Below are 18,565 nucleotides of genomic sequence, written 5' to 3' on the forward strand. Positions count from 1 at the left end.
AGAACGCAGTGTCATTTGTTAACAAGCCTTGGAATAATTACAGCTAACACCTGAAAATTTGTATGTAGTGTTGTAAGCAAGTATTTTTATGTAGTAAATAACATGAAAAAGGTGCGTTTCTCTTGGCTCTCTTCCATTTTTATTTTCCCCTTCTTCATGCTCAAATTGCAAGAAAAGCTTTGTCTTTATAGCTTTAGAGAAAAATGCAGTGCTGCACAGTACAGCTGTGCTGCAATGGTGCTCTTTACAGTGAGTAGGAAGAGAGATGAATCCAGGAAGCAAACCCAGCCTTTTCCTGCAGAGAGCTGCAAACCACAGAGTGAATATTTATTCTCTTACTTTTTCACCTCTCTTGCTTTCTCACCTCTGTTCTCCACAGAGAGGTACAAGGAACTTACATATGTCCTGAAATAAGCTAGTCAAAGGCCTTTATGGACTGTAGTCTTTAATGGTTTAAAGGGGGCTGTAGAGCCAAGGTATTACTCTGACCTCTCAGGAGAGATAGCAGTTATCTGTCATAGATTGCATGTAGGTATACAAATAAAAGGTATAAAGTGGGCCAGCCAGAGTTGTGGGATCTGAAAATGTTAACCATATAAGAGACTCATCCTACATGAACAACTAGATAGTAGTAGATGAACAACTAGAAGTTCATCTTCCTGGAATATTACCTTTCACCACATTAACTGTTATGCAGGAGTAAATCCACGTAACCTATATAGGTGAGCTTAATAATTGGTTTTCATGCCTTTGTCTGTCTGCCCCCTGTCTCACTGTACCCTAAGAGCAATAATTCAAGTGCAAATACAGGGAGCAGATGCCAAGTTACCTAAACAGACTAAGCTGTGCTGCAGAGGTCCTAGTATAAGGTCCATGGGCTTATAAATATGTAACAGTCTTTCTGCAAATGGCAGTGTTTTCCACCTATTCCAACATGTACACTTCTGTCAACACTTGTCCTATAAATATAGTATGTCTTATGAGCTTAATTAATGGCAGAGCACATTGGCATGTCTGGTCCATGCATCTCTTCTTCACAGAGTCATGTCCAGGATTAACAATGCCAAGTTCAAATCAGCTGGAATTAATAACAGGTTTATAAGGATTTTTGTTTTCACACACATTTTGGGAGGCTGGTTTAAAAAGACAGTGTAATCAGCGTGATAGTGTGACCAGCCTTTTTTTAAATTTTAAAAGTATTTGATGAAAATATATAAATCAAATAATTGCAACAAATCCATCAGTCCAAATATCAAGTTTGACATATGCTTTACACTGTGCTTTCAATAACAATCTCTTAATCCAGTGTTCCTACAGTTGCATAGTGCAATTTCCCTCTGTGATTCTAAAAAGAAATGTTCAAGGGCACTACTTTGAATATGTTGCTGAAATAACTCCTGCTTGACTTACAATTGGTTCTGATATAACTTTTCATTATGGTAATCCACAGGTCTGTTACCTAAGTCTGTAGTCTAAGCCACACAAGCTGCCTTCAGCCATGGATCAGGACTCTGATCCTGGCCTGTTTCTGACCCTAGGCACGGATCCCAAACAAGCTACTTGGCTGTTGAGTTGTCATCTCTGAGGATATGTTCTGACATATGAGACAGTGATTCTGCATAAAGTTATTCTTTAACTTTATAAATTAATGTGTCCTTACTCTCATTGCATTCATAAGCCTATATAGAAGTTGTAATGGAATTTGCAGAAAATCCGTCAAGGCTTTCAGTTTGCCAGCTTCCTTTATCTTCTGAAACATCCCCTGGTAATTCAGACTAGGCCTTATCTGGAAAATACATATCCAATCAGAGAAATTTACAGAGAAATTATTTATCTCACATTTAGGTCTTCATTTATTACTGTTCTCCCACAGCTACTTTCCTGCCATTTGTTCTCATCAGAGAAAATTTAGCTCTGAATTTATTGTTCCAGTCCATGCTGTTCTTCCAAGCTTACAGAAATAACTCAAGTCTGACTCCATCGTATCCTCTCTGCTAGTGGCTGTGATCCAACCCAGTGCAATGGAACGAAGCAGCAAGCCTTAGAGAATTTTCTGTGGATTCCTTCCTCCACATGGGATTTTGTTTGTCTTTGGTCATTTTCCAAGCAATTCAGCAGACATTCCCAGAAGAATTTTGATGACATTTTCTTCTTTTCTAGGAAACTTAAAAGATCATCTATGCAACACATCTTTCTAAGAGACATCAGTTTTCAACTAAAATAGAAAAGCATTCAAATCTGATTACTTTCACAGTGTACAAAGCTGTTTTGAATGAATAAATGAATAAATGAATGGATGAGTCATAAGAACAAGACCATTTTAAATTAACATTATTTTTCAACAAACTGATGTGAACTCTAGAGTCTTGCATTTGAGTATTTTCAAGCTCATAATTGATCCAGTTGACCTGCTAAAATTTTTGCAGAAGAAAATAATTATGGAAGCACAACCCAGACTAAATGTGTATATGGCTTCTATGCACCATACACTTCTACATGGAGAGGCACCTCTATCATTCTTGGCTTCAGCCAGTCACAAATCTGAAGGCTGATAACACATCTTTTTCCCCAATAGACCCTATTCAAAAAGCCCTGTAAGTGCATTTCAATATGGGGTTTATAGACATTGAAGATAAAATGCAAATAGGTTCTGAAATCCTACCTTGATTTCAATTTTATTTCCAGTACCCAATTTCAAACCAAACTCAGAGAGGAAAACATTCACATCTGAACAAGTAAGAAGCCAGTTTTGAGAGACAAGAGTACTGGACAAGCAAAAATAGAACTTAAATATAGTGAACAGTAAGTAAGAGAAAGCATACAAAAAGATACTTGATTTACAATTGAAATCATTGCAAGACAAATCACATAGCTTTTTTTTAAAGGTTGTTGTTTCACAATTGCAGTATATCTGCCAATGGTCAGTCTGAACCAAAAAAACAGGTATCACTATTTAAAATTCATTTTTGTTACTACTGCTTGTGATAGTTCTTGCCATTAATTTTATGTTATAATAGAAGTTCCATTAACAAATTTGGTGGCTTTTGAGTGCATAGGCTAAAGACTTTTACAATCCATTTCTGTAACTCTGCTTTTACACTGGACCTAAATAAAGCTAGCTTCACAGAGACAAACTTTCAGTGGAAATAAAAACTACAAAGTGCACGATTTAGGTTAACATAGTACATGGTTAATAATTGACTACAGTTTGGAAACATTTGTTACAGAAACTGAATTGATGCAAATTATAAAAGACAAGGTCTTGGGTAAATATTTATTCTTAACTGCATTCCAGAACACTTTTATCCCTATGGGCTAATTATGTTTTAGATACTTACTGAAATATAATTCCCACTATCGCCACACCACTGCACCTAGCATCATGAAAACCAATCAGTACTAGTGCAGTTAAATATAAAAGTATAGCTTTCCATTCATTCTTTGCAACTGCCAAAATATGTATATATATATACATATATATGCATATGTATATATATATATAAAAAACTTCTATTTCAGTGCAGCTTAAACCTTTTTAGCATACAAAAGGAATATAGTAACATGCCATTTTCTTATCTGCTGTATTATTGTATTAATTTGCTCACAGACATAGCACAAGTATATTTATAAAAAGGTTTGCTTTGAGTTGAAAACAAAAGCCAAGAGGAAACATGTCTAAACAACCTACTTTCAGTACTAAGAGTGTGGATTTTTTCAGCTTATTTGAACTGTACAGTTCCCTGCAGCAGTTTAAAATGTGGGTGGAAAAAAAGAGTTGCATACATTTTGCAGCCACTGCTAAGCCTAGTGTCCAGCTTTCACATAATCCCTCCACCCCGCTGTCTCCTGACAGTGCTTGAGCTGGAGGTAAAGGAGCAGTTTGGTGAAGATCAAGATTGGTGCTGTGGTTAGTCTGTGAGTGACTAGGGGGTCTTGGCTTCAACTCCCCCATTCTGTGACCCACAACTTGCCTGCAGTATTCTGGCTGCTTATATTCATTTCCTTAAAACAGGCTCTGATCTACAGATCCCACTATTTTATTCCATAACAATTTTGGTCCGAATCGTCAACACTTGTGGTGTTGTCTATCTGGTTAAGCCATACATGCAGTGCATCTTTCCTCCATTCTCCCACAGACACCTTTAGTCTTTATCCTGAAGGATCCTTCATGATTGACTGGTAATGGTCTTTCTGTCCTTATTTCTTCACATGTGTTAATTTCCTCTCTTGCTCCTCCATTTTCCCTTCTCTGCTCCCTCTCCCCTCTTTGGAAGACTTTCACCTTATTCCAGCCACAGATTTTTAAGCAAATGGTATATGACTGATTTACACATCTTGTTTTATTGCTGTTTCATCTTCAAAGAAATGTAACACTATGCATGAAAAATATCTGTTTTCATTTGACAACAAAATTGAAAGAGAAGCACAAAATAAATAAAATAAAGATACATGTAAAATCAGTGATACTTACTTTTTTCAAATGACTGATATTTCTAAAGAAAAAAAAATTATCTGAGAGCATGGGAGAGGCACAGCTTCTCAGTTCCACATCCCTGGGTCCAACCAGCAGTGAGGAGACACGTTCCCAGCAGGCAGATGTGCACAGAGCACGTGTACATGTCACATCCCTAGGAATACACACACCCAGCCACATGAATTAAACAAATACCCAAAGCACTCACATGGACACACAGTGTATTGAGGGCTTCATCCTGCTCCCCTCTCGTTTTCTAAAATCTCATAATAAATCTTATTTCATCCCAAAATGCATTCCCCCTGCATCCACAATGCATCCCCCACTCCTGGGCAACAGCGCACCCCTCACATTTCAATGTGATCTGGAGGCTGCTCAGAGTGACTTGAGGGTATTCAAAGGTGTTTTATCACATAACCTACCATACATATCTGAGGGAAAAAAAAAAGAAAAAAAAATTTTTTATATGTGTGTGTGTGTATATGTATACACACATAGTCACACACACATATGTGTGTGTAATACACATATATGTGTATTATTTCTTATCCTTTTCATGTACTTCAGAGTTCACATGCTGCAAAATCTTTGATACCACATGATACTTGTTACGGGGCTCAGCCAGAGCATGGTCCATCCTCCTTGACCCAAAGGCTGTGAGAGAACAAAGGTGGTGCATCTTGAATTAATATCTCAATTGTTAATCAATGGACATGCCAAAATGGATCACTGTGTCCTCTGATGTCTTAGCTCTTCCTTTTTCTGCTTGTAAATGTCTATACATCACAGAAAGAGGTAGAGATCAAGAGCCCTGAAAGGTTTAAAGAGGGATACTACTACTACTAGAAACACTATGCAGGCTTGGGGAAAATGTTTGAAACAAAATTAAACCACATGAGTCATAATGCATTATGTAAGTAAGAAAGATAAATTGGTGACATGAGGTTGAATAAACATGCAGATTCTCTCACATCTAAATATGGAATTTTGCACCTCCCTCCTAGACTATCTAGAATTGGCATCTGTTTGGAGGAGAATACAGAACAGATGTGATGCCGTGTGGCTAGACATGTGTTAATGTTATGTAGAAGTAAAAAAATACAACTTAATTTCTAAAATGTGGTAATGAGTTAATCATTGAAGCAAGTTCAGGAATTCTATAGGTCTTAAAATAAACCTACTATTAAAAAAAAAATTAGGGCAAAGTGCTAGGTTGTATTTTATTTCTTTTGATTGAATTGATTTACTTCTTTTGTGAGTATCTCTGACATTTGATTATATTTTTACAGGATTCTGGATTCCTGGCATACTGTTGAGTCGTGTTTGCAAACAGATGAGTACCCATACTGACCCAGAAATGCTGGAATAAGTATGTACTGCCTCGGGCTGTTTGGCTTAGTGCTGCTTCTCTCCACATCATCACATGTTTCAACCAGTCACGTGTTTCACTATTTCCACCTTATACTGCAAGATGATGTGAAAAACAAACTTTAAAGATGTATTTTTGAAGCAGAGTTTTTTCTTGTCTCACTGTTCCTATCAACTCATTTCCTACTCTAATATTCAGAAAAAACAAGTCTCCTCCTAGATTATTTACAGCCAGTAGTAGTCCCCTGTAGAGCTAAGACAAAGGAGCTATTTTTAATACTTCCAAGAAAACTATTATTGAACAAAAGAAAATCACGGTTCAACTGGTACTTAAATAGCTTATGGATAAATCTTTTCTGACATCTGTTTCATCAGAAGCTTAAGCAATCATTCAAAATCACCCACATTTTTGTACAAAAGACTGTTTTTTGCAGCAGATTTCCTTGATTATGTGAATCATGATTAACATTCTACTCTGTTGTCTATGCCATACACAGAATTTTGTAGCATGCGCCCACATACAGTATTTCTTACAAAGATGAGCCTATGAAGAACATACAGTTGCCATAGCAACATTTTTGTATTCTGAAATGCTATCATACTACATTTTTTTATCTTAAGCTTTCATAGACTGCAAATGCCATCTTTCCTCATTCAAGCTGTCAGTTAATCTCTCAAGATTCATTCAGGATTACTTTCATTTTGTGATAAAATCCCATGACATTAAATTATGGGCTGTTCTACTGCTATTGTAGGAGAATTTGTCGTTAACTGAAAAATAATGCACGTCTTCGTAGGCTTGAAGAGAAATAAAAAGTTACAGTTTATACAATATACATGACAGATTGATCAAAGAGATACATGTACAGAGATATTACAAGATACAATGGTATTGTAGTGACACATACATATTCTGCCAGGGAAACCTTTAATAAAGAGATTTTGGCTTTATTTAAATCACCTATGCAAAATCAGGGTAGAGGAGAAAAGAATAAGGTGATTTGCTTGCATTCACACATGATGATACCATAAAATCATAGAACGGCCTGAGTTGGAAGTGACAAGTCATTGAGTTCCAGCTGTGGACAGGGACATCTTCCATTAGACCTGGTTGTTCAGAGCTGTATCCAATCTACCCCTAAACACTTTCAGGAATAGGGACATCCACAACTTTTCTGAGGAAACTGTTCCAGTGCCTCACACTAAAGAATTTATTCTTTTATTGATTCTTAACATCCTAAACTTACAATCTTTCAGTTAATGCCATTCCCCCTTGTCCCATCACTACCTACCTTTGAAAAAGCCCCTCTCCAACTTTCCTGTATGCGCCCATCAGGTACTGGAAGACTGCTATAAGGTGTCCCCAGAAGCAGCAACTGAGAGTCCTCCAGTCTGAACAGCCCCATCTCTCTCGACCTTTCCTCCTTTCCAACCTTTCTTTATCAAGGGATGAAGAGGTTCTTCATCCCTTGGATCATCTTCATGGCCCTCCTCTGAATTAATGCCAACAGTTCCATGTCCTTCTTACGGTGGGGGCCCTTGGACAGAGTGCTCCAGCTGGGAGCAGAGTAGGAGCACCAGAGCAGAATAGGAAGTAAGAATCTCCTCCCTTGACTTGCTGATCACAAATCCTTTGGCACAGCCCAGGATATGGATATGATTTTGGGCTACAAGTGCCCGGTGATGTTGAGCAGCTCATCCATCAACACTATCAAGTCCTTCTCTCGGAGCAGCTGTCAACCCACTCTCTGCCCAGCTTGTATTGTGTTTGGGATTGCCCTGACCCAGGTGCAGCACCTTTACTGAACTTCATGAGTTTCTCATCAGCCTACCACTCAAGCCTTTCAAGGTCCCTCTGGATGGCATCCCTTCCCTCCATTGTGTCAACAGTTTACACATTTGTACTGCAGGCTTTGTTTTAACTACAGGGTTTAAATTTTTCTGATGCTCATCTGAGTCTAGTTTATATTTTCAACTTTTCTGCCAGTCATTTATATGTAGAACTGAAATTTTTCAATGACAGCTGATAGTCTGGCCATTGCAAAAAATCTCCCACTTTAAGAAATCTTTCTCAGTATATAGTGAAAGATATTTTAAGAACATCAGACTGGCAACCAGTTATTTTCACTGTTGTAACTGACAGTTCAAGTAAGAAGCAGACACTATGTGCAGAAGAGGCTTCTGGAAACTTACAGTAAAGGGAAAGTCAAGTAGAGTTAAATAATTTTTTTTCAAGAAATTCCTGGACATTCTCATCTTTGAAGTCTTTACTAATTCCAAACAAAAAATATTTTTTCCCACACTGCTTCATAAATATGTATTACATAAACCAACATGAAAGATATTCAGGAAATATATTCAATAGCCTTCTGACAGTGTGGAACAGACATTTCTCTAGACACATCAGGGGCCAGAGTAGACATATAAGTGACTAGCACTTGTTGTCTAGGCTATTCAAAATGCAAAGAGCTCTAACGAGCAGCTGAGGGCCAAGCATTATACACACCACCTCATGAAGGAGAAAAAGATCATACCTCAGCATGCACACCATGCTCACTGCAGTATGGCACACAAATACTGTGACAATCATAATAATTTTAACCCTAATGTTTCAAAGTAGAGTGTCCATTTAAAAAATAAAGTTATTTCCTAGATTAATCTTAAATATGCTTCTCATTGAGCTTGCTTATTTATTTCCTATATAATCTACTATTAACAAAGTTGATTTTTTTTTTGTTTTGTTTAGGAAGATTTGAAGTTTATCAGCTGGAAAGACCCTAGTGTTCCAACAGTAGAAGGATATAGTTTCAAATCTATCCATGCAGATGTTGCTTTTCTGTTGATACCTGTACACCATAGACTATCTCTGCTACACCACTAAACAAATTGCTATTATCCCAGTCTAGAAAATTTACAGGGAGGAGGTGGTCAAAGTGACTACTGAATATGACAAAAATATCTTGGCAAAAAGACAGATTCCTTCTGAAATTTCTGTTCTGAAATTCCTCCATTTCTGGGGGTATTCAATAAGAAATAAATTTTTAAAACAATGTTGCATAAAGGTTTTTGTTGGGAAAAAAGGAAAGGAAAGGAAGCAAAACACTTCAGACTTTCCATCTCAAAAAATAGGGTTTTTTCAATATTTTAGAAAATATTTTATATAATTACTAGACAATCTGATGAAGGCACAAGTCCATGATTTTATTTTAATGTAAAGGATATTTCTTCACTTTTTCAATGTTTATTTTGTAGTTATTTGTTGGATTTGCTTATTTTCCTGCTGAGAGGTTCCTCTGAAGATTGAAAACGAAAGCAAATATAAAAGCATGCAAGGGAAGTGCTACAGAAGGGGAATAAAGAAAAGCTTCTGGACGGACACACACACAAAAGACAGATTTAAAAGTGTACGGTTGTAGAAAACAGAGACTCAGATCTACACATGCAATATGTCAGTACCATGCAACAAAAGGAAAGCATAAGCATGGCATATATAGTACAGCCTAAAAACTGCACACTAAATACTTGTTTTCTTCCCATATGGCATGTCTGCAGTCACCAGATGAAATCCCAGTTGATAACTCGGCAGGCTTATTGCATAACAGGAACTGATCTGCTGATGAAAACCAAGAAGAGATTAAATAGAGATTTTCAGGCTCAACCCACTTTACATCCATTCAGATTTGTTGTAATTTCAAATGCTTTCTTTGCAGATATACAGCAAATAGCTTAGCTGTTGCTAAGCTTTAAACATGGCAAAGAATTATACCAGTCGGTATCCTCCTACATTCAGGTTTTGAAGTACTCTCATACTTCCATTGAAATTGCAGGATTAAGAACTGTAGTTTGTAGATAGTAGATGAGTCTAAACAATTAAAAAGGAGATATCTATTATGAACATCCAACTCCCTAGCTAGCAAGGTATATTAAATATCTTGCTTTAAAGGAAGTTATCAAGCTTTTTGGAAAAGATTCACAATAAATTAAATGTATATGTCTCCCTGATTCTAGTTCTGAAACACATGAAAGAATATTTTAATGTCTTAAAGATAAAATTTTGTATTTATATAAACAAACGGTGGAGCTGAAGTCATTGATGTAGTCCATGCAAAACTGGTATCTGCTTTTGCATGTGAAGCTGGGCAAAAATGCTTCTGTGAGTCATACAGCCCACAAAACCTTCTGTTTCAAAGCAGCTGAAAGTAACTAGGTTTTTCTGAATAGTTTCAGTTATAAAAAAGCTACAGAAAATCTTGGTAAATTTTGAAGTTGTTCATACCATCATCTTGGTTCTTGATTCACATAAAGGGGAGGAATGACTAATAGTATGACAGACTAAATTATATACACATAAACCACAAATATATATCTATATAGTATCTTTATACATATATATAAAACAGTTTTTCAAGGTTAGAGTTTTGGCCATACATACATACAGCACATCTATATGTCACATGTATATATCAATTAAACATCACAAAACTGTTAAATGTTGTAAATGCCCTATGGAAATATATTCACAACTCCGAGAGCCTATTAAAATATATTTCTAGGCTTACTGTCTCCATTCTTATAGGGGTCAGTAGGAAAGTATCTTTTCAATAGGAAGAGATCTGTTATCCCACATGCATTATACACTTCAACCACAATGTATGAGAAATTACTAATTCAGATCCTACAAAGAGTGCATGTTTTGTTTCTTGCTGTAGGATGCTGCAAGGTGTGCCTGTGAGAATTTGAACAATTTGAAGCTACTTACAACCATTCTTTTAGAAAGTCTTATGGAAAAAACATCTAATGGTTCTGACCTGGCCTATATCCAAGCAAGCACCTGAAATGTAAAGGGATATATTAGGAATTTGTCTCTTGAGATATGCTAGATTCATATCTGTCTTTCTGGAAAGTGTCTGAAATCCTGACCTGGAAACAGACCCTCCACTTCATGGCCACTTTGCCTGATCAACATGATCTTCACAGCCTCCTCCCAACTGTTAAATGAAAAGTTTTCATTAAAAAAAATGTGCTGCTAATATAAAATACTAGGCAATTGCCTGAGGAAGTTTCAATTAATTCATTAGTAGTTTCAGTACAGTTTTCAGGCACACATTAAAAAGGACTGGAATAGGCCATTATAAAAATTTGATGCATGTACTGGCACTTACTCTAGAAAGGGAATGACATTTTCAGAAGGTTGTCCTAAGTTTTTATTTGATAGATTAGATAGATAGATAGATAGATAGATAGATAATTATTGCACTGTATCTCTTTCACATTATTCGAGTCACAGTCTTTACAGGCTTTCAGCTACAAGAGCAATTTGCAGTAAAAGTATGCTACAGTCCTTCCATATCAGCTACTACAGGGACATCATAAGACAGAACTAACTTAGTGGTATAAGAATCTTGAATTTCACTCTTCTCTTCAGCATCTAAATGCACTGCACTCTTTATCAAGCTCTCTGAAAATTAACCACATATTAGAGATATGTCTTGTGACATTTACAAACTATTAGGTAGATATGAAAACCCTAGAGTTATTGAACTTCCTTGTTGCGTTCAAAGAGTAGTAATAAAAGGAAAGCTTTGAAATATATCACCCAGAATAGGCATCAGAATATTTCCTTATTGAAAAGTGGAAGAGTTTATTAAAATAAATTTATATTTTCTATTCTCAATCTTTCATTTTGCTTTCAAGATTACTTATCTTCTTGGATAATTTTTAATCCTCTAAAATATTATATTTGGGAGAAAAAACTATGACCTATGTGAAGATACTAAGTCTTTACAGCTTTAATACTGAAAATAATTCCCATGCTTCATCTTAGATTTTATAGCATTCATTTGTTATACAAGCATTTTTATGTCAAGGCTCCCTTGCACTGAGGGATAAGCTGTACACTTCACAGTAAAAACAGACAGATAACATTTTTTCCTTGTTCCTCTCTACAGTCATTGTAGATGTAGGATTTAAACAATGTAAAATAATTTTTTTACAGATAGATTCATAGAATCATTTATGTTGGAAAAGACTTCTAAGGTCATTGAGTCCAACCATTAACCCAGCACTACTTCCCCTCTAAAATCATAACTCTCAGTGTCACAACCACACATCTTTTGAGCGCTTCCAGAGTTTGACTCCAGTACTTCCCTGGGAAGACAATTCCAATGCTTAGCCAGCCTTTCAATGAAGAAATTCTTCAAGATGTACAACTTGAATCTCCTCTGGTGCAGTTTGAAGACAGTGCCCTTATCCTGTCTCTGGTTGCCTGGGAAAGAGGCCGATCCTCACCTGGCTACACCCTCCTGTCAGGGAGTTGTAAAGAGTGATCAGGTCCCCTCTGAGCCTCCTTTTCTCCAGGCTAAACAACCCCAGCTCACTCAGCCTCTCCTCACAGGATTTGTGCTCCAGACCCTTCACCAGCTGCGTTGCCCTTCTCTGGGCTTGCTTCAGCACCTCAATGTCCTTGAACTGAGGGGCCCAGAGCTGGACACAGAACTCAAGGTACGGCCTGACTAGTGCTGAGTTCAGGAGGACAAACACTGCCCTGGTCCACACTACTGCTGGTACAAGCCAGGATGCCACTGGCCTGCATGTAAACTAGAAAAAAATCCATGAAGTTATACTTGAATTCAAGAAAACCCTTGGAACACAGCTGGTGTGAAACCTCTGTTACCCCAAAACAGTTTAAAACAATTTTTGTTCTGTGTTTATTTTTAAATGTCCACTTCAATTTTTTATCAATCAAAACAAATAAATATTTTCTCATTGCAAAGCAGAAAGAAATTTTGATCCAGTGTAGCATAGGAGCAGAAGAAAACTGCAAATGGAAATAACAAAGGTTAGGGCATAATTTTTGTAGATTCTACTGAAATTAGAGTAAATAAAAAGAATAACCCTCTATGAGATCTTTCAGTATCTGTCTTCAGAACAACTCAAATCACTTACAGGAACCATCTGGAGAAATTCTAGAGACCTCAGCTATTTAGAACTAGCTAGGCAGCTGATCAGTCCATGAATAAAGTGACTGATGTCTTCTTTCATGCATTGAAGAAAGGTACTCTTAAATACTTGTCACCCTTAATTATTTATATCCATGTAACATTCAAGTTAGAAGTTCACATTAGAACTACTAAAGAATATTCACCTGAATGGTGTTATGGTACATCGATCAGCTTAAGCAATATTGTTTTCTGAAGCATGTTAAGCTATCTTGGTCACCTTCTATTTAACAATGGATTTTTTTGGTTCTTCTTTGTTAGCAAAATAGCAGAACTACAAAAATAAGTAAAATAGATTATTAAATAAATAAATAAATAAATAAAACTGCTGTGTTGCATTATACAAAAATTTTATCTACCTTAGTATGCAGAAGAATTTATTTATTGTCTTTCATTTCTTGTCTAGCCTCTTGCAGCCAAGAAAGCATGATCTTATTTAATTTTTTTTTCTCAATGGCAAAGATATGAAGGATCCTTCTAAAAATAAAGAAAAATTTTTTTTAAACATTTGTCTAGAGATCACAGAACTGACTGTGATTTATTTGTTATAGGAATCCCAGGTCAGCAGGGGAGCACATGAAAGGCAAAACAAGTCCAGCCACTCCAAACACTGAGCCATCATGGCAGGCCCAACATAAATTTCTTAAATACAGTTTACATTCTCCAGCATTATCAGTAAATAAACTCATTAAAATGAAGGGAACATTAATATAGGGTGTAGTTTACCAAAGTGAATAATAAATTGTCGTTCTGAAATTCCATGATGAAGCCAGCTAACGCAGACTAAACTTCAAGAGTCTTTTGCAATAACAGGCACCATAAATGTCTTTTACTATGGACAGTTCTAGGAGAGCAAACAAACTTCTTGATGACACTAACTTTTTCAATTTCAAGACTAGAGCAATAGTATCTATTTGCTTTTCCTGCACTCTTGGCTTAGTTAACAATGACATAGCTGTTTAAATAAGGACAGATGCAATGCATCTGGAGGATTCTCAGGCAAAACCTCAGCTGACAGAGCAGCCACCACATCTATCCACTCTTTTTTAGTTAGCTTGCAACAGTGAAATTTTTGTGCTGTACTCAGCTGAATCCTGCTCAACCAAATGGCCGAAGGCACTTAGATAAATATAAGTTCAGGTCCCTCACACCTGAGCTCATACTGCAGTCAGTTTTACAACAGAAGCACATGCTCCTGTCTGATGGAGTCAGTTGCTTCTGCTCTAACCAGCTGGCTCCAGAAACTGCATTCTAGTAGTAAACCCCTATCTGCAAGACTTAGAGCTTTCCCTAAACACCAAGGATCAAAATTTGAATTTACTTACAAGGTATTTATTGGAATGAAACACACACACAAGCAGCATACGTTTTCCGTCTGGTACAATCTGGCATGGAGGTGAAGGGAGGACAGCACAGAAGCAGAAATAATAATTAAATACCTTTATTATAGGTGAAGTGATAATGAATATTGGAAGTGACTGAAGTGAAAGCTGGAATGTCAGGCAGTTATGCAGGTAAGAGGCACAATCTGACAATCACTCCTTCAAAAGCAGGAAAAAAATCTCAACTCAGGATCTCAGCCTTCAGTCTCTCTCACCTGAGACCTGTTCTTAAACCACAGTAGTAGTGCTTAGAGGTATGACATCAATTTAAAGCACAGAAAAATGTCCTTTACTAGATTTTTCAACATTTCAGTGTTGAGGCTTTCCTACTATTTGCACAGCATTAAACCACATGGTAATATACCAAAAAAAAAACCCCAACATATTGTATCACAAGTGTTAGGTATGTATTAATAAATACAGACATATTTTAAGTGCCAAGGGTAAGGTAAGAACAGATGCATACCAAGAGCTAACCTATTTATATCACAGACTGCAGAAAAGACTGACAAGGTGATGATTTTTTCCCTGTGATGCTTTCATTAAAAATGCCAGTATGCTAACCTGACAAAACAACCCCAGAAACCAAAACCCAACCTACAGCTGAAGCAGAACTACAGTGAAAGAGCCTGAACCAGAACAGCTTTTCTCTGGGAGATTTCTTCACTCCAAACAAAATTAAGGGTCAAATTTAGAAGGAAATTAACTTAAAATCAGAGGAAGAAAAGAGATATATCCATCTATCTTCCATATCAGTCTTTCATGATAATTTACACATATAATATGCAATGAGAAATATAGAAAAGCAAAATTTCAAAAATATTTCAAGTCTTTTGAGTAACTAACTCACTATCTGCATGATGTCTACTAAAGAAAGTGTTTTCCTCTAGTAACTGTTCAACATAGAAGAAGTATGCTCCTTTGGGGCACATAAAAATACTTCCATACTGCTCTAAATTCTTGTGCCTGTGTTTCTAAATACACACTGGATTTATTACAAGTAAAACTAGCAGCTACAAAGATTCTGCATTTCTTTATATTCAGCAGCTCTGAAAAGTCTCAGTTCCTTATCTATCCAATAGTTCTGAAGCCTCAGATATACAAGACCAAGTCTGAATGCAGACATCCTCATCTTTGCTTGTTTGCTATTTCTGAATGAAAGTCACTTTTTAGTTCCCATCTCCTCTTTTGTCAAGAAAGCCTGATTAGGTGCTTAAAAATTTCTTATTCAAACAGGGTTAAAAAACAGCACTAAAATCTTTGACAAAGAACCATTTTCACAGTATGAAATAGTAGTAAATTGCCCCAAGGCAACAATGCTGTTCATGGTGAATTCATTGACTACTCATTGGAATTAATAAAAAAGAAAGGCTTTTATCCTGCTCCTTTCCTACTAGAAGTATTTGGTTATATTTTTTGCAAACTGTTAATGTGTCCTCCTTTATTAAAAGCAAAATTACTTAAAAAGAAGAAAGAAAAAATTATGATATGCAATTTCCTTAGATAAACAATAGTATAAAAATCTAATGGCTCCAAGGACATTTTGCTCTAAGGCAATGGTTTGCAAAAGAAAATCTTGGTTTGTAAACAATGTTGGTAAATTCACAGTTATAATACCATGATCAACCACAAGGTCTTCTCCAGACAAGAATGCAGACCTTACACTGGCTATTCAGGGAAGAGTCACATGAAATTTTGTGTACATCTGAAGAATACAGTCAGTCCCTCTCTTTACTTGTGCTTCAAGGGTGATCACAGTCATGCACACTGAATTATGCCAGCTGGTTTATGGAATTGTTTCCTCCATTAATGTTCCCAATTGATATTATTTAATCTCATTTTCCAAGTCTTCACTAAATTATGTTAGTTTGTCCAGCCAAACATATTATACTTTAATTGCAAGATAGTAGTATTTTCTCTGGATTTACTATCTTTTCACTTAGTTTAGGAATTTTAATTAAGCATGAAGTTACCCAATCCAGCACTCAGTTGTCCCAGATTGAAAAGCAAGATGTATTCTATTTGCCATCTGTATGGAAGTTGTCCTATGTTAAGTGGGCAGATTTTCCTTATCTCTTCCACAATCAATCCTCCCTCCAGGGAGACATCTGCTGATAATGGGCCATTGAGTGTCACTGCATGACTGATAAGAATGATAACATCCCACTGTGAGATGCTCTGCCCAGAGGGAGGAACCAAGCGTTTCTACCTGCATATATAGTCTTGAGATTCTGGCCCAGCTGTACAGCTTTTTCTGCGCTGGATTTTCCAGAGGAACAGCTGCCTCTCCCACTGCCTCTTCAGAGGAAGACTGCATACTTTTTTTCTACAGGGTCACTGCTCCAACAGAACCACACCTGCCAGTCCAGGAGGACTGCAGCCACAATTCCAATTAGACTGCTACCAACACCCTGTCCAACAGGGTGTCAGGTTGTATTTTGACTCTGTCAGTGTTGTTTTGGTTCACTGCATTGTTTATTTTATCTTTTTATCTTCTTCCCTAATAAAGAACTGTTATCCCTGCTCCCATATTTCTGCCTGAGAGCCCTCTTAATTTCAAATTTATTACAATTCGGAGGGGTCTAAATTTTTCCATTTCAGGGGAGGCTCCTGCCTTCCTTAGCAGACACCTGTCTTTCCAAACCAAGACATCAGTGCATGGCAAACTCTTCCAAAAACTATTATATTCCCTTAGAAATAAATAGATAACTGAACTTGTACTTCTAAGCACCTTCAGAAAAGATGATTCATCCCTGAAGTACTAATGTTTGAAGACAAATATCGGTAGTTTAGTGTCCAAAGAGTTCGACTCTCCCAGCTATAAAATGTCTTCAGAATACCATACAAAAGAACTGCCAGAGCTGAATATTGTTTCAAGCAACTGTCATTTAAGAGACTTAAGTGTAAGACAAATCCATTAGGAGAAATACATAAGAAGTGCCCTCTACAAAAGACTAGAAAAGGAGATGCTAGCATTTTATAATGCTAGTAATGCTAGTGTATTTTATAATGTTTATACTGTGTCAAAAACCTGACTGCATAGCAATGTTTTCTTAATTAAAATTAAGAATTAATTATTATGAGACCAATGGCAGCTTTTCTTGGTTATACACTGAAACTGCTGATTCCTTAACTTAAATACTGGCCTAAGCAAAATAAAACCTCAGAACATTTCTTTTTGGTGAGATAAAAAAAAAAAAAAGTTAATTGGTTTGAAATTTTTGTTTATGTACCAGGAAAAAGGTAAAATCCATCCAAAGATACACTTAAAAAAATGAAAATATGCTTTTCAGAGAATATACCATTACCAGATAAAGGCAGTATCAGAAATGTGATGCATCTGAATATTTCTATCAACCCCTTGCTTGTTTGCTAAGACATTCAGGTGAGCCAGCATTTGGTGAAATGAAAGATTTGTTCCTGTAATTAAAGCACTGGGGTGGAAGAGCTGTCTCTACCACAGAATCATTGTATAGCTTTAGGCAAGACTGCCTCTTGTTTTACCTCTTGTAAAACTGGGGTAGCATTTCTCTTATCCAGCCTTTTCAATCAACAACTGTTAATGCACATTTGTTTGTTGTTTAATACATAAAGTGTGTTTCTGAAGTGCCATTACTCCACAGGTTAATAAAATTTAATGGTAGCTTCTCTGAAAGGCCCCAAACTCCATCCTGACAACAATGGCAAAGGGAGGGCTTCCTTTTATATGCAGCCATTATGGTTAATTACAGTTATAGCCTGCATTGCTGAAGAACTATTTCCAGTACATAGCAATTCCACCACGAGGAAAACACATCTTGGTGCTGATGATGCCACCTGCTTAACTATTAAACCTCAAGTGCCTGCTTTTGTTCCACAAGCCTACCACAGAGACCTTCCTCTGGGACAAAGCGGCCGGCGTGTGATGTGACAGATTTTGTCTGACTGGAGGGCAAGCAGGACATGCCCATAGGGTAAACCTTGGTCAAGTGCATTTCCATTTCATTAAAGATACATGCTGAACTGATCCAAATTGTTTCAATACTCTGGAAATCTACGTCTATGACATTTTCACAGATTGAAATGTTTCCACTTGCTGGTAAACTCTGGATTAAAAGGTCAGAATATTAAGGAGTTTCATGATCTGGAAATAACAGGTTTTGACATGCTGTTCTAACAAAGCTACAATTCTCTTCTTTGACCATGATGCATGAAATTCCATTCTGTCCTATTTCCCAGAACTGGAGCTAAACAAAACCACATTAGAACGATACTTACAGAGGGCAGGATGCTTTCAGCAACGTTAGCATCAAGCTTTTATGCAGTTCAGACTTCTGAACCATGCAATTTTTTCTGGACATTCA

The 18,565-nt window shown here is 36.7% G+C and overlaps 1 long non-coding RNA gene across 1 annotated transcript; it reads right to left on the reverse strand.

Moving 5' to 3' along the window:
* Nucleotides 1-5,701: 5,701 nt before the first annotated feature.
* LOC137464433 (uncharacterized) lies at nucleotides 5,702-13,116 on the reverse strand. Its single transcript, XR_010994233.1, has 3 exons — nucleotides 12,987-13,116; nucleotides 9,358-9,452; nucleotides 5,702-5,938 (listed from the first exon to the last, which is right to left on the reverse strand). It is a non-coding gene; the product is annotated as an uncharacterized lncRNA (long non-coding RNA).
* Nucleotides 13,117-18,565: the final 5,449 nt, after the last annotated feature.

The sequence above is a fragment of the Anomalospiza imberbis genome, chromosome Z (assembly GCF_031753505.1).
Source record: "Anomalospiza imberbis isolate Cuckoo-Finch-1a 21T00152 chromosome Z, ASM3175350v1, whole genome shotgun sequence".
Lineage (NCBI taxonomy): Eukaryota > Metazoa > Chordata > Aves > Passeriformes > Viduidae > Anomalospiza > Anomalospiza imberbis.